At 33.7% G+C, this 16833-nt stretch overlaps 1 long non-coding RNA gene across 1 annotated transcript in view; it reads right to left on the bottom strand.

Moving 5' to 3' along the window:
• LOC107696272 (uncharacterized) overlaps window positions 1-16833 on the bottom strand; it is a 49598-nt gene that overhangs the window by 3160 nt on the left and 29605 nt on the right. The window contains exons 2-3 of the long non-coding RNA XR_001635074.1: window positions 9041-9104; window positions 8346-8458 (exon numbers count right to left, since the gene is read on the bottom strand). This is a non-coding gene — a long non-coding RNA (uncharacterized LOC107696272). The remainder of the gene's footprint in view (window positions 1-8345; window positions 8459-9040; window positions 9105-16833) is intronic.

Genomic DNA, 16833 nt, shown 5'->3' on the forward strand with positions numbered 1-16833 from the left:
CAAAGTCTCTGAGAACCTGACACCTTGTACTTCTGGAGACTCCAGGTAGGTTGCAGTTCTGGAAAATAGTGGCGCTGGAGACTAAATGCTTCCTGATGGTTTCACACCTAATTCTTCACATTAATTCTTAATTATTTTGCAGTTAACGTTTGTCTTTTCTTCTCCACCTGTTTTTTTTTTTCTGACCCCGCTGACCCAGTGAGCATTTTGCTGTCCAATGGTCATGTCTTAACTTTGCAATTTCTGTATTGCATTAGTTTTGAATATTTCTCATGGGGATTTAATAATTTTTGACTTTTCAGTCTGAGATAAACCTCTTTTTTTGGCTCATTTTATCAGTAAAAGAAAACATACCTAATAATTCTGCACACCTAAATATAAGGAGTTTTTCACTTCCAGCCGTCATGGACAATTATATATCACTCATAAATGATTAAATACAAAATGAATAGTAGTTATTAAGATTGATGTGGTTTGGAAATGGTAAAATGTGCTTGAAAAAAAAATATCATCAGAATATCAACATGCCTAATAATTGTTTTCAACGTGCACGCAGTGTATAAGCATTTTTAACGATTTTATTGATCTATAAGCATTTGTGAAATATTTTAATTAATTAATTTATTTTATTTAGGTGTTGGATGTAGGGTTGTTGTTATTTTCCATGAAATTGGGCTGCTTTTAAACTGTTGCCATGGGCTGATTTTCCCCAGTGGGTTAAAGGTTTGAAATATTGCATAAATTACATTTGGTTGAAATGCTTGTACTGAAACATTTTGCATTCTACCTGTAATAAAACTGTGCTAAATGTTTTGGGCCACACTAGTAGGAAGCATTTGAGCTGTGTTTATGATAAATGTGCATAACAGTGACTGTAAAATATTTATTTTAGGGATGGAAATTACATTTTTATATTTGGGACATGGTAATTGCGCTATTTAGGGCTGTATTTTTTATTTTTATTTTTTTACTGGCATGGGCTTGGGATACTTAATTAAAATTATGTAATAGTTGTGATTATTATTTTACCTTCCATGCTCATTCAGACATGATCAGGTGCAGAACTGACACTCTGTCAAGTCTGCATCAAATCAAGCACTCCGTAATCGTGTGTACCCTGATTAAAAAAAATTGTTAACACTTTATAGTAACTGCACACTATGAATCATTTGCTAAGCATTAGTAAATAGTCAATTCATCCTTTATAAAGCATTGTTCCAAAATTAATAGGCATTAGTAAGCAGTTTATAAATACAGCTATACATGTTTTGTTCTTGAGCATATCTATAGTGTTTAATCATTGTATTTTCATACTTTATTAATGATCAATTTAACATTTCTAAATTATTATGTTATTTACAAACCAGTTATTTAGGAGTTCATAAGATCATTTAGAAAGCGTAAGTAAATTATTAATAAACTATTTAAATGTACATTTATCAAAACAAACACAATACAGAGGGATACAGAACACAAATGTTTTTTTTCCAAGATTGAAAAAGTTAAACTGTACAACTGTTCACTTGATACAAATATGAAAAATAAACCTCTGCAATTTCATAGGGAAAAAAATTCAAGTGTACAGTTGTACAGTTTCATTTTTTTTTTGCACCTTGAAATAAATATTTCGGAGTTCTGTATCCCTCTGTGTTGTGTTTGTTTATTTTTTTTTCTGTTAGGAAGATAACTGAGCCTTTAAATCTCCTTTGTAATAGATATGCTTATAAATCATTTTATAGAACAAGAACAAGTAATATAAGTTCCTCAATGTTTTGGCATCATGTAGACAAAGTTTAGTGTGTATAGTGTAATTTTCCTCTGAGGAGTATGCATTAATTCACAGCTATATTTTTCCCAAAATCCATATTAAAATCAATATAGCCGACTTCCTGTTGGTCGTAGCTAATGACTGTAAATTAGAAAGTTGTCCGGCTTGATGAGAACAATATATGTACCAAGTTTGGTGACTGTAGCTAAAACTAACCCCCCAAGTTTTGTCAAAAGGTGGCGCTATAGAGTGCCTCTTCCAATGTGGGGACAGTGCTTTAGAAAGGATGAACTGACTATTTACTAATGCTTACCTAATGATTCATAGTATTGCAGTTATTAAAAAGTGTTACCAAATTATGCTGCCCGTGCCCTACAAATTAACTAGTTATAGAAGTTTTTTTGCCCCTAAAACTGACAGAAAAGGATAAGGCCTAAGAGATTTCTTAAGCTGTAATGAAAAAAAAAAATACTGATTGTTTAAAAGTCTCTCTCTCTCTCTCTCTCTCTCTCTTTCTCTCTCTCTCTCTCACCCTCCCCTTCACTCACCCCCACTCTCAACACACACACACTCACACCCCCCACCTCCTCCCATCCACACACAGAGGCAGAGTGAGATCAGATGTTTGATAGTTTTTTAATTTTCTGTTATCCATAGAGCGTTGTAAAGTCATGAAACTATTCCTATTTCCTCAGAATGACTTGTTGTATGTATGTAAAAAGTTTTGAACTGTTTGGAAGCTGCACTTTAATAATACAACACAATTACGCTTTCATTTTTTGCTTCCTGTTTCTCATTTCTCGCCATAAATTCACAGACTCGCCACGGGCAAACCGTTCGAGATATCAAAAATCCCTTGGCAATTTAGCATCCCCAATGTCTTAAGATCATGTGCACCGAGTTTGGTGGTAATCTATTTGAAATCCTCAGAGGAGTATATCAAATTCCAGAGCATGCTCTTTTTACACAGCCCTGAATAGCCAACTTCCTGTTGGGTGGAGCCTATGACATGCAGCGTGAAAGTTGTTCGGATCAATGAGATCTATATGCGTACCAAGTTTCATATGAATATGTGCAAGCATGTGTGAGCTATACATCAAGTTTTCAGACTGTGTTCCAGGGGGCGCTGTAGAGTCCCTGTGCCACGCCCGGGTCCCAGCCTCTGCGGCGTCCTAATGACCGCAGATTCCAATGTGTGTGCAAATTTTCAAGAGTTTTTGAGCACGTTAAGGCCCCCAAAAAGCCCCGGATAGTTGAAAAAAAAATAAAAAATAATAATAATAATAATAATAATCCTAAGAAAAACAATAGGCCCCTGCGCCTTAGTGGCTTGGGCCCTAATTAACATAGTAACACTTTCACTCATGGACAGTTATTTAAACCTACTGCATGGTCATACACATTGCTATATTTGTCAAATCAAATGTTAATAACCTCATAAATATGCAAATCAAAACATTGACTAAGGGTTTACCCATGTATAATTGTGAAATCTTGAAACCAGAAAACATTATTGCAATGTACAATCTTGAAACCAGAAAACATCAACCCGGGGTTTACCAATGTACAATGTGAAATCTTGAAGCCTAATTGAAACACAAGATTTCAAGTGTGAAAGGCCCAATAGTGAGTTGCAGATGGGATGCATTTGCATCTTGAGGCTAAATAAGTGTTTTTTCACTTCCTCCCATTGTCTGCTCAGTTCCTGTTTCTAGAGCCTGTCAAATCATATCAGCTTTCTCAGCCTCACCAGTCCACGCATCTGTTTACTGGTATATAATAAGCACATAATCAAACGCCGCAGTTAAGCGAGCGCTGAGTGCTGTCAGAGCACATTGAGGGTGCATTTATTCAACGCTCTCAGTGTTGGCAGTTGCTTTGAGAAGGGCAACAGTAGAAGCAAGTGCTAATAAGCATTTGACATCAAGGTTACAGATATGCACCCTGTCGAGCAACAGCGGGCCTGTCTCACACTCTCTGGGGACTTAGTGTGACACTATTTTGTACTTTATAACATGCACAAACTAATTCAACTTTAATAAATACAGAAATGAGAAATGGGAAGATATAACAAAACACTTTAATGTGCTGAACAAGGCAATTATGAAAGCATGAGATGCATGTGGATTCTGCAACATCCTTTTTGATTAATAATTTCAAGGTTGAAGACATCCCTGTGTGTTGTTTTGAAACACTTATGCAAATGCTAAATTGTAAGCAGGCACATTTTTATCACATATTTACTAAACATTCAGGATGTCAAAAGAGGTTGCATTTAAGTAGGAAATACACGAGCAAATCACAGGAAAGTGATCCCTAGAGATTTAAACCTGAAAATAATGATGCATTTATTTAAACAAAAGCTACACATATCTATTCAGCCACTGGCATCTCTAGCACTGTTTCCCTCTGATTCACATCTTATCTCAATGACAGGCAGCAGTTTGTCTGCTTTATCTAGACATAAATCGTCCACCGCTGCTGATAGGCAGGGCATCCCCCAGGGATCTATCCGGGGCCCTCTACTCATTTTAATCTACATGCCTCCCTTTGGACAAATAATGCAACATTATTGGTCCATTTCTATTACTGTGTCAAAGACACACAAATCTATATTAGTTCCCATCACCACAGTCCTCCACCCCCTCATTAAGTACCTTTATCTGTAAGTCAAAGCTGATTCTAACTGGATGTTCACAATCTCATAAAAGATAAAACTGATATCTCATTAAACAGTCACAAAGCTTTTGTCCTTAGTGATCCTGGTCTTTTTGTAGGAGGTACTGATGTGAAACAAAAGTCTGTTCAAACTGTACTTAACATTAGTTTGCTGACTGAAGAATCAGAGTAGAAATAAAATTAAATAAAACTATATATCAAAAGATGTATTCATCTGTCACAAATAATGCCATTATTATTTTCATTCAGGGGTTATTTTCATTTTCAAGTACTGATGCAATAATTTGTATTAAGAAATTAAAACTTAATTGTACTAACAACAACAAGGTTGAAGATTTCCAGGGAAAACATGGACTTAAAAAAAAAATAATAATAATAATAAAATGTATATCCCAAATGTATTGTTGCTGTGGATAAAAACTGTCTGCCAAGTGCATAAATGTAAATTAATTTATCAGCAAATAATGTATATGATCTACTTAATTTATACATACTACAATTCAATACATTGAGGCCAGTAAGATTTATTTATTTTTTTTATTTACACATTAAACTGATCACAAGTGACAGTAAAGACCTTTATAATGCTACAAAACATTTCTATTTCTTCTGAACTTTCTATGCATTAAATAATCCTGAAGAAAATGTATTTCCACAGTCATATAAAGCAAAACCTGTTTTCAACATTATTACTAATAAGAAATGTTTCTTAAGCAGCAAATCAGCATATTAGAATGATTTCTGAAGGATCATGTGACACTGAAGACGGGAGTAATGGCTGCTGACAAATTCATCTTATATTTTAAAACATATTCAAATAAAAAGTTATTTTAAATTGTAATATTTCAAAATATTACTGTTTTTACAGTATTTTTGACCCATTAAATGTACCCTTGGTGAGTAAAAAAAACTACTTTCAAAAATATTAAACAATCTTACCAACCCCAAACTTAACTATACACATTTAACTGTATTAATATAATTTTTGTTGCAGGGTTCATGCATATGGATGTATGGATGTATATGGATAAAACATGCCATTCTTGTATAGGACACGTGGCAACATTATGGAATATTCACAAGCTCCTTTCAAAACTGACTCTGAGAATGAAGAAAAAAAAGAGAGAGAGAAAATTGTGAAAGGCTTGTGGGCTTCTTTTTGCTGACCAAAGCAGGACTTTGACTTTTACAAAAAGTTCCATGGCACTCTTTTCGCTTCATGCCAGCTTAATATTAACAACCTCAGGGCTGGCCAAACAGCAATTATCGAGCTTGTGTTACTGTGTGTATGCATATGTGCATGTGTACGTGAGTGTGTGTGTACCCAGAAAGGACAAACTCTTTGAAGACTTCCAACTGTTCAGAGAAGCATAATACAACATATAGCTACATCACCAACAAACGCGGTAATCCACTGTCACACAGAAAGGAGCACAGAGTCCATAGTCCTTTTGATTGGACAAGCAAGCCCCATTCAAAGAGTGGGAAATGAGAATGAGAGGCTTTGCTGCTTTACTGAAAATGGCCCCAGTGCATCCAAGAAAAAAAAATGCTTAGGAAGGTTTCTTTTCTATTTTTCTATGTTTCTATTTTGGCATACAATGAGCAAGGCTGAGGGATCAATTATCACCATACTATCCATTCACACACAAGAGGTGGCAGATAATTATGATGCCTTAGAAACTCTGGAATCATAAAGGGTTTTGTGTCTGAAGAACTTCTAAAATTCAAAGGCCGCCTATATGAAACACTTATAATATTATGGGTTCACAGAAAATGTCACACATATGTCTTGTGGCTGTATTAATTAAAAATTAGTATTTTAACATTTACAGATTGGCCCCATTCACTTCCATTGTAAGTACCTCACTGTAACCCTTTTTTTTAAGAAAAGAAAGAACAAGTTTGAGCTTAACTTGTATTGAACTTGGAATATCCATTTAACTGAGAACTGACAGAGAAATAAAAGGTTTAAGGGTTTACATGAGACCTACAACCACTTGACAAACATCTACATATTATTCACTGGCTTTTGTTTTTCCTTCCAGAACTTTTAGGCAAATATGTTGCGCTATTGATCATTCTGTAGCAGACGTATCCAAATGAAGAGAGATATATATTTGTCACTTGTTTGTAAACTGCTGTCTTACACAACGAGGTTGTTCAGGTCTGCTATTTTGGCTTTCCGCAAATGTATAAATTATTAGGTTGCAGGAGGCACATTTATTATATGTGTTTAGTTGCCTGGAGGCTAATAGCTGCTTTTCAGGTGTAGTAGGGCACTGATGAATGCTAGCTAATCGCTAATGTTGGCTGAGGGTTTAGACACCATTTATCACGTCTTTAAGGAATCTGCACATGGGAATATTAACAGCCGCATTGCCGTGACTTAAGTCTCTAAAAAAGCCTTTAAGTGCATTAAAGCAGTGCTTTAGTTTGACATTAGATAATGAAATGAGAAGAGAGTCCAATTAATTCTAACAGCTTAAGAGTGGTTGAATGTAATGCAATGCCAAAATGCCAGACTTTAAATGCTCCAACACTAATGCACTCTCTTAGGGTCAATTTTACCCACAAAGAAAGGTTGGCAAGGGTGTCATTTTACCTCGATTGGCTGACGCTTTAAATTACAGAGACTTCTGTAGATAAATCAAATCACAATAGCACTTTATAGCACAGCGGTTAGCAGTTCGCAGGGGCAAAGAGTCATTGTCAAAATCAAAGTATTTCATTCAAATCAGTTTACACAATAACTTATACCCAGGGGTGTCATGAACCAATATTTTTTTCTGGCTCACTTCATGTCCTAGATGAGATAAAATATGACTTTAAAACAAATCTTAATATAACTTTACATAAAAAACTTTCCCCTTACTTACACTAAAAGAGAAAATTTGTGTAGAAACTATTTTAAATCTGTAACTATTTACAAAAAAAAAAACTAGCAATTTCTATTTACAACTTCAAAAAATAAATTAACAGTGAGAAATAATAGTATATATATATATATATATATATATATATATATATATATATATTACAATATAACAAATATTATTAAACTTTTTTTAATTCTACACTACCATTCAAAATTTAGGGTTGGAAAGATTTTTAAAAATTTTTTTGAAAGAAGTCTTTTATGCTCACCAATGCTGCATTATTGTGAAATATTATTACAATTTAAAATAACTATTTTATATTTTAACATATTTTAAAATGTAATTTATTCCTGTGATGGCAAAGCTGAATTTTCAGCATCATTACTCAAGTCTTCAGAAATTCCTTCAGAAATCATTCTAATATGCTGATTTGCTGCTCAAGAAACATTTCTTATTATTATCAACATTGAAAACAGTTGTGCTGCTTAATATTTTTGTGGAAACCATGAAACATTTTTTGGATTCTTTGATGAACCAAAAGTTCAAAAGAAAAGCATTTATTTGAAATTCTGCAACATTATAAATGTCTTTACTGTCACTTTTGGTCAATTTATTGCATCCTTGCTAAATAAAAGTATTAATTTTAAAATTAAACTAAATAAAAAAAAATTTACTGACCCCAAACTTTTGGACTGTAGTGTATAAAAAAAGGGCTAAAATAAATAAATAAATAAATAAAACTGAGGGGGGCACCCTTTGTTTGAATGAACATGAACTTCTGATTAGACCTGTTATGAAGTATGACCCAGAAGCCTTTTTAATGTCATGCTACTATCTTGCCTCTCTGAGGGGTTGCTGGCCCCCAGCCCCTCTCAGAGCTGAAATCAGCACTCCGCCGCACACGGGGCACTGACCCACCAGCCGGGATTTTAAATGAATCGGAGGATAGGACATAGGAGCAGCACCTGCCCAGATGGCAGGGTGCACAGGTCCCGAGCAGAGATACAACATGGGCTTACCTGCGAGTTCGACCTGGATGGATGCCACAGACAGACCCCTGGGACAAAAGAGAGGAAGGGAACGCTGAGATCCAGTCTGTTGGCCGTGACTTCCATACCTCGAGAGTTCATGCCTGGTGGGAAAGGGTTAGGGATGACATTTGCCTCACAAACCTTTGGATTATTCAAGGCTAGTCCACTACGGTGCACATTTGAAAAATTATTTCAGTTATCCCTATGTACTCGATTTATAACTCTTATTTATAACTGAAAGGTAACTGCTGTGCATATTAAAAGAATAATGCTGATTACCGCATAATTAATTTCCATGTGAATCTCCACTTATTTATAAAAAGCAAAATTGAAAAGAGTTCCATTGAGGCATTTACAATGGAAGTGAACGGAGACAATGTGTAAAAATTAAAATACCCACTTTAATTTTTAGTCCACTTTTTACAATAACAATATAATTGTATTATTATGATATTATTGTTGTTGTTTACTACTACTGTTAATGGTAATAATTAACCTTACCATAAAACTTGCTAACTTTAATATTTACAATAACAATAATAATTTCTATGGATATGATTAATTATTATTGATGTTATTATTAATAATAATAAATTGTTATTATTATTATTATTTTCATATCCACAGTTTATCTAAGTTGACATTAATACGATTTTAGTGTGGGAAAAGAATCACTTACTGACCTTTTCTGTATGAGGTTATGTCCAATTTTACGTTGTTGCCACGACACTGTGAACCCTAAAACCACTGAAAAAAAGACAGAGAGCTTTACAACTTAAATAATACAAAAGTTTTAACAGAAAAATTTATGAGCTTTCACAAAATTATACACTTCGCATTTATGATAACAAAGAGGCCCCATTCACTTCTACTGCAAGTGCCTCACCATAACTTTGATTTCAGTTTTTTTTTTTTTTTAAGAAAACAAGGAAACTATTTTTTGTGATAATCAGCTTGTATGAATATTCCCTTAAGCTTGCAACATAAATGAACACCGCACAAAGTGAAAAGTGTCTTTAAGGAGAAAATTACTTTTATTGGTGTGACCTAATGCAGCCAGGTTGATTTAAATTTTTAATTAATTTTTTTACAAATTAGAGACATATTAGACACAATATTTTTGACTTGAATAAAACCAGTCAATTTACATGCTATCAGATTTTTTTGGGTTTACAATAATTTTACAGTGATACAAAACTGCAGAAACATTCAGAAAACATTCTGCATTTCATTTTTCATAATAACTGTCTTCTTGCAAAAAAGATGCAAACCGTACCCTGAAATACGAATTATAAAATGCAAATGTGTCCCGTACGGCTTGAAATATGTATGCCTCTGCGCTTACAAGGGACTTGGGCTTTAAAAGCACTCAATGTAGGTCCCTCACAGCAGCGGCTGCTTTCTCTGTCCTTCACATTTCACTGGTCAGTGCCCAGTAATCAACACACATTACCCACACAGAGCCCAAGCTTAATTACCAATCACACACAGACCCACAGACACTCCAGCTCTTCCATATTCCGCCTGCCACTTACCTTTCTCCCCATTATTTAAATTCAAGATTATGAATGACTGACACACGAGTATGTAAATGTGTTTTGTTTTTGAGATTATGTGCAGTGGTTGATATGCTGATGAGGAACGGTAACTGCCTCTCGAGAGTGAGTGACATTCCCCTGCACAGTATGAGACCCTCTCCTGGATTCTTCTCATCAGGCATCCTGTGGAGAATAGTTTACTTCTTAACAACAAAAGAAAAACTGTTTACGGCATTCGCCCGACGGTAGAGATTTGACTTTGCCATACCGCGTCTGATTGGTGCCAGACTTTGGAAGAGCTGCCTAATATATTAAATTTTCTTTAGGCAAGTTCACCTCCTAAAAATGAACATTCTGTTACCATTTAATCACCCTCAGGGTTTTCATGTTTCACTATAAATAGTAATAATAATAAATTCAATATTAAAGTTAGGTTTTATGGTTCTGGTTTTATTATTAACAACACCAATAACAGCAATAATATTATCATCATCAACAATAATAATAATAAAGTAAATATTAAAGTTACCAAATTGTATGGTTACGGTTAATTATTACAATGCTGATTATTATTATTGTTAATAATAATAATAATAATAATAATAATAAAATTAGCAAGTTTAATGGTAAGGTGTATTATTATTATTAATAATAATTATAACAATTATTATACGTAATTATTATTTATAATTAATATTAACAACAACAACAACAATAAAGTATACATTATTACTATTAATAATAATAAAAATATATTATATTAATAATACTATAATAATATATTATTATTATTAATTGTTGTTATTGTTGTTAATAATAATTATTATTATTAATATTATTATTGTTATTCATTTTTTAAATAACAGCAATAATATTGATTAAAAAAATAAAGTAAATAAAAATGAAATAATTATCTCACACATTTAGCTTCTTGTTTTAATGATGTGGAAAACAAGACTGATTAACAAAAAATTACTTTTGCAGCATTAAATAGAACATATAAAGTGAATTTTAATAGTATTCAGGATGCTCTTTTCCATATAATGACAGTGAATGGGGACTAGGGTGAGAACAAATTCATTATACAAAAGTAAGTGTCAGAATATTCCTCAATTATACACCTTTTTGTTCCACAGAAAAAAGAAATTCAAATAAGTTTGGAACAACATGAAGGTGTGCAAGTGATCTTTCTTTTTTTGGGTACACTATTACTTTAAGATATTATTGAAACGCATCTTCTTTCGGAAACATTTAGAAGAAAACGTTATGTAAAACCCCCAAATGTGCCTCATTTCGTTTTGCACATCCAGCCATCCATGAAACCATCCATTCATCCATACTCACATATCCATCAAACCATCCGTTCATTCTAGCAACTTTTCTCTACAAGCGTTTCATATTTGAACAAAAATGATCACAGCAGGGGCAGTGGAGCAGGAAATCAGGTGAGGGGAAACAGGAAGTTGCAGGTGTGACACGGGTCCTGTGGAGCCCCATCTAAGCAGGAAGTGATATTGAGTAAGAGCAGATGGATCTGATGCGATTACAGCTTGTAGTTGGAAAAGCCCTCTGTTCTGGTGACTGTTTATAGCCGTGAACTAAGACTGTGAAGCAATATCCAACAGGCACAGAAGAGCGAGAAGGAACACAGTTGCAGGAGAAGTTTCAATAATGGCCCTGAGAGATATTGAAATAACAAATGCAATATGTTCATGTCAGTTCCTGCGGTCTTGTGTATTCACTGTTGGAGCTTTTTTTTTTTTTTTTTTTAAATCCAGAAGTGAAATTACCATACACACCAATTAAAGTTTCTCATTCCATATCCCTGTGAAAGTTTCACACTCAAGCCAAGTTTTAAGAGGTGCACACATTCATGTCCTTTGAAACCCGTATGACTGAGGAACACAAAATGAGTGAAATATTATGCATTGTGCATACCCAATGAAAAAAATCTATTTATTTAAATCTGTCCACTGGTGAAATCAGGCATTAAGGAGACTAGCAAATATTCATCTTATTATACATTATATTCAGTACTGCACATAGTAGTTTAATATTATTATTAAACCTCTATAAATTTTCATTTTTTGTCCCACACACTTAACAAATATAAACAAGGCTTTGGATCACTTGATTTTGCATTAAATTCTGACTATCTTAGGGAATGTTGACTTAAATTATGTTTCCCATACAAAAACAAGGTTTCAGAAGAATTGAAATATCATACAAAGGCAATATGAACCACTATTATGATAATTTTATAGTGCTTTTGACAGAAGCTTGACAGAACCAATCCCCAATCCACTTTCCGTAAGCATCAAAATGTATCATGACTTCCACAAAAATATTAAGCAGCACTTACTGTTTTCAACATTGATGATAAAAAATGTTTCTTGAGAAGCAAATCATCATATCAGTACGATTTCTGTATGAAGGATCATGTGACATTGAAGACTGGAGTAATGATGCTGAGAATTCGCAAGAATAAATTACATTATAAAATATATTCAAATAGAAAACAGTTATTTTAAATTGTAATATAATTTCGCAATATTACAGTTTTTATAGTATTCTTGATCAAATAAAAGCAATGTCGATTTGCAAAAGAGACATTGAAAAATCTTTCTGGCCTGAACTTTTTGAATAATAGTGTATGTTTTTAAAAGACATTTTTTTCTTTTGTCTACTGTGGGCATTCATATTTGTCACTGACCTTTCTAAAGTAGAACCGAAGTCTGACCCAATTCACTTTCATTATTTGGACGGGAGCAGCTTGGACATTCTGCTAAACGTCTCTTTTTGTGTTCCACTGAAGAATGTAAAACATACAGGAGCATGAGTAAATCATTATGAAATTCTCATCTTGGGGGGCTTAACTATCCCTTTATGTTTTAGTAAACAGCATCTGCTAGCTCAGGGAAGCTACTGTCTCTCACTCATTTGGACTGATCTCAGTCTCTCAAAACTAATAGAGCTCAGCAGTGTCTGGTAATGAATGCACAGGTGCCTTTGACTGTCCACCAGCATCCCGAGACATTTGCTCAGAGAAAAGAAAGAGAGCGCGAGTGAAAGTGGTGCAGTACGCTTCTAATTCCCTCAACTGCGTGCCTCCACATTAGTCATTCTTGTCTTGGCGCCTCAATTAGTGGCATGTATGTTAGATGTTTTCTCACTTTCAGCCCTCTGCCTATGCTTAATTGCCCACCTAGGTCACTGTTCAGAAATGAGTTATCGTTCGGCTACGGTGTCAGGCCGGGGTGTGAATGGCTTCTGAGACTTAATGAAAGGTAATGATAAGATAAACGATCTCCTAAATATTCATCTGGGTTTTGTATTGATGTGTGGAATGTGTAAAATGGAGGAACCCGCAAAGCTGCTCCATTCATTTAAGCTGCTAACTAGCACACTGCAATATACATCCACTGTATGGAAAAGAGCAGCGCTAACATTCTGTTAAACATCACAATTTGTGTTCTGCATCAATGATGTGATGCTCATCCTATTCATTTATTCAAAAATACATTATAAATGCAATTCATACATAAAATGCTTTAAATACACCTTTTATATGATATTTTTAATTTTTATATTTGTTGAGAATATACTGTCAGGGTGACATGACACAGTCTGCCATAAGCTTTTATTATTATTTCTTAGAAAAAAATAATATTTATATACAAACCCAAATTCACCATAAAAGCCTATGAATATTTAAAAATCTTTTGCCAGCCAAAGTAATGTACAAAATTATGTGGCGCAACCAACAAGCAGAAAAAAAATAAAATCAAGAAATAATATCATACTTTCATAACTGTCAAAGTCAATAAGCCTCCTAAAATATTACAATTTGATCTTTTTATAGACAAAATTAGTTCAGGTTGCAAAATATCATGTGGCAGAATCCCCCAAAACAATGATATTTATGAATTAATTAATGATATTTGTTCTATTTAATTATTACATTTAAAAACATTTTAGAAAATAATTATTAAAATGTATAAATTTACACATTTCCAATGTGTAAGGAAAATTATACTTAATAATACGTTTTACTTGGTTACACCGCATGACATTTAACAAAAAAAAGTTACATTCAATTAAAACTTTACAAGAAAACATTAAAAGTTTTCCCAAAGCTAACATGAATACAAAGACCACATCTCTAAGAACATGAGATTGTTCTTATACTGTGGACACTCTTATTTGTCATTGACTTTTCTAGTAGTAGAACGAAAGTCATACCAGCTGAATAAATGATGACATAATTTTTATTTGAATTATTCCTTTAAAACAGGCACCAATGAATGTATTTCATTAGCAAATTCACATATGCACGAGTCCCAGTGGCCTGTTGTACAGAGGAAAGGGTGGTTATAGGACAGATAGTACCCAATCCCTTGTGTTTTATGCTGACTAGATAAACCAGATAAAACGTTGCACTACTGCAATAGGAGAAAGTGAAGGGGAAAGTACAGCACTGTAAACACACTCTGAAGCCATCACACTAATCACCTATGCAACACTTTTATTTAGTCAATTGCTATTGTGTCACAACACCACAGTCTTGAATAATGAATAAATTAAATATGTATAAGATGTATATTGTATAATTAAAAGCAGGACCGCATGACTAATTGCACCTATTTATCGCCATTATACCTCATGTCTGTACAATACTTCAAAAATTCCATTTTGGATAAATTTTTGATTGATTACACACATGCGGTGCTTTTACAATAATTGTATTGCATTGGAAATATTCGCTCTATGCAAATAAGCCACAAATTTACATTAACATCACAGTCTGCGTCTCATTTAAAGTCAGCGGTATTCACGAGGATCATAGTGTGTGACAGCATGCTCACATCTCTGTAGACTCATATGAGTCATATTCAGTGCAGAAACACTATTTCCACAAAAATAAATAAATAAATACTACATGCACAATATATTGGTGCCTAATATATAATTCAGTACTACTAAAAAAAAAAACATATGTAAACCATTAACATGCTGTTCATGCCAGTGGACCGATGGACATCTTTGTCTGTTTTTTAGCAACTCATGCCAAAAACACTGCATTTTCGAGGTGCTAGTTCAAATTGATGGTAGTTTATCTTGCTAGCGATGCCTAATTTAAAGCATTCTTTACCATTCTGTGTTATTTTTAAATGCAAGTTGTGTGTGAACACTCCAATGGAAGCCTGTTTCCACCACTTAAAAAAGTCAAAATTGTGGATTTCTAACACTTCTAACAATTCTCAGTTTATATCTCACAATTTTGAGTCAACATCTCACAATTCGGACCATTTTATCAGAATTGAGAGATTATATCATGCTATTCTGGTGTTTTTTTTTTTTTTGTCAGAATTGCAAGTTTGTAACTGTATTCTAACATCTCATAAATTTGCGTTAACATCTCAATCTGGACCATTTTCTCAAAATGGTGAGATTATAATTTGCTATTCTGACTCTTTCTCAAAATTGCAAGTGTGTAACACAACTCAAATGATATTTCTTGTAATTTTGCATTAACATCTGACAAATCTGACTATTTTCTCAGAATTGTGAGATCATAACACACAATTCTAACTTTTATTTTTTGCAATTCCACTTTTATATCTTACAGTTTTTGCGGTAACATCAAAACTCAGACCATTTTCTCAGAGTTGTGAGATTATATCCTGCTATTCGGAATTTTTTTCCTCAGAACTGCAAGCTTCTAACACAATTCTTACCTTATTTCTCTCTTTTTCTCTCATTAACATCTCACAATTTAGGCGACTTTTTTTCTGAAAACTGTGAGATATGAACTTGGCATTGTGAGAATTGTGAGATGTTGTTTGTTTAAATGGCAGAAACTGGTTTCCATACACTCACATACAAATCACTGTAGTATGTGAGTGAAACAACTATGCTTGATGTATTCTTCTGGTAAAACCTTTTCTATGATATATGACATGATGTTACTGATTTCTATTATCATATTTATTACAATAGTTCATACATTTTAATCGCCAAGTGTTTTCTAATGAATTAGCTATTTATTTAGGTTCAAAAGGGAGACAAAAATCTATTGAAGATAATATCAATAGATATTCTATCACATTAATATCTGAGCTGTTGATTATCGATTGTCCAGAAATTCACTGCATCTCAGAAATATTCTCAAGCTCTAGACTGAATTAATCTTTGTATTTCTATTTTTTATTCAAATTTTGTTATTCTTTTGACTTGAATATTCTTCTTAAATATGACTATTTGCTGACCCGGCAGAGCCTGCTGTCTGCCGCCTTTTAAAATTTCTCCTTTTCCCAGCATTTACGGCTATTAGTAAAAAGCGGGGATGCGAGTGAGTCTGAACTCCAGCTGGGAGTGATGTGGATAGCATGTCTCCAGGCCAATTTATGGAGCAATTAGTCTCACAGAGCCACCAGGGTCAAACTCTCTGTAGCACCATGATCTAGAATAAAATAAAGACTGTGGACAACACGGTAATGTAACCACGCAGATGGGAGGAGGCACTGCTTTTTCCTGTCCAAAGATGGTACAACAGTAGCAAAAAAGGACAAAATGAGGACATATCTGCTGTCAGTGTGTGGAAAAGTCTCAGTACTGCAGGAGTCTGGACCTCTACAGACTGAAGTCAACAAACCATCAAAGCACACATCCCAGCTCAGCTGCATCGACTGGCACGCTGCTCTTATTGGCACTTTATGGTCTGGTTTCATCTGAATGGATAGTTTGTATCCTTGACTATGTATTTATGCATTTTCCTCTAAGTGGCTTTGCCAAAAAAGCATCTAACATGAAAATAAACTGAAACGTCAACATTTATTTTTTTCAATTGCAGACATTAAAATAAAATAAACAAAAAAAAATAAAAATTATTATATATATATATATATATATATGTGACCCTGGACCACAAAACCAGT

Source organism: Sinocyclocheilus anshuiensis, unplaced genomic scaffold (genome assembly GCF_001515605.1).
Source record: "Sinocyclocheilus anshuiensis isolate Anshui unplaced genomic scaffold, SAMN03320099.WGS_v1.1 scaffold778, whole genome shotgun sequence".
Classification (NCBI taxonomy): domain Eukaryota; kingdom Metazoa; phylum Chordata; class Actinopteri; order Cypriniformes; family Cyprinidae; genus Sinocyclocheilus; species Sinocyclocheilus anshuiensis.